Below are 943 nucleotides of genomic sequence, written 5' to 3' on the forward strand. Positions count from 1 at the left end.
GTGTCCCACGGGTGCGTATGTCCAGGACCAGCACGCGTCTCCGGGGATGGAGATCATAGAATCATAGAATCATAGAATCATTAAAGGTTGGAAGAGACCTCCAAGATCATCGAGTCCAACCGTCAACCCAACAACACCATACCCACTAAACCATGTCCCTAAGCGCCTCATCTACCCGTCTTTTAAATACTTCCAGGGATGGTGACTCAACCACTTCCCTGGGCAGCCTGTTCCAATGTTTAACTACTCTTTCAGTAAAGAAATTTTTCCTTACATCCAATCTAAACCTCCCCTGGTGCAACTTGAGGCCATTTCCTCTCGTCCTTTCGCCAGTTACTTGGGAGAAGAGACCGACACCCACCTCGCTACAACCTCCTTTCAGGTAGTTGTAGAGAGCAATGAGGTCTCCCCTCAGCCTCCTTTTCTCCAGGCTAAACAACCCCAGCTCCCTCAGCCGCTCCTCATAAGGCTTGTTCTCCAGACCCCTCACCAGCCTCGTTGCCCTTCTCTGGACATGCTCCAGCACCTCAACGTCCTTGTAGTGAGGGGCCCAAAACTGAACACAGTATTCGAGGTGCGGCCTCACCAGGGCCGAGTACAGGGGCACGATCACTTCCCTACTCCTGCTGGCCACACTAGTTCTGATACAGGCCAGGATGCCATTGGCCTTCTTGGCCACCTGGGCACACTGCTGGCTCATGTTCAGCCGGCTGTCAACCAACCGGAGTAGCTTTCTGTAGGTACAATCAACTCGTCAGTGACTCCTGGATAACAAGCTGACTGCAGCCAGAGACCACTGACACAGAGGTTAAGGAATGTGATGCTAAGATAACAGATAGAGATAGAAGGGTGACCTGCTTTGAGATTCAGAAGGAGCAGCAGATGGACCTTTCACAAGCACAGTATTAACATTACTATGGGTGTCTGCTGCAGAACCAGATGC

Source organism: Pygoscelis adeliae, unplaced genomic scaffold (genome assembly GCF_000699105.1).
Source record: "Pygoscelis adeliae isolate BGI_AS28 unplaced genomic scaffold, ASM69910v1 Scaffold41, whole genome shotgun sequence".
In the NCBI taxonomy this organism is placed as follows: domain Eukaryota; kingdom Metazoa; phylum Chordata; class Aves; order Sphenisciformes; family Spheniscidae; genus Pygoscelis; species Pygoscelis adeliae.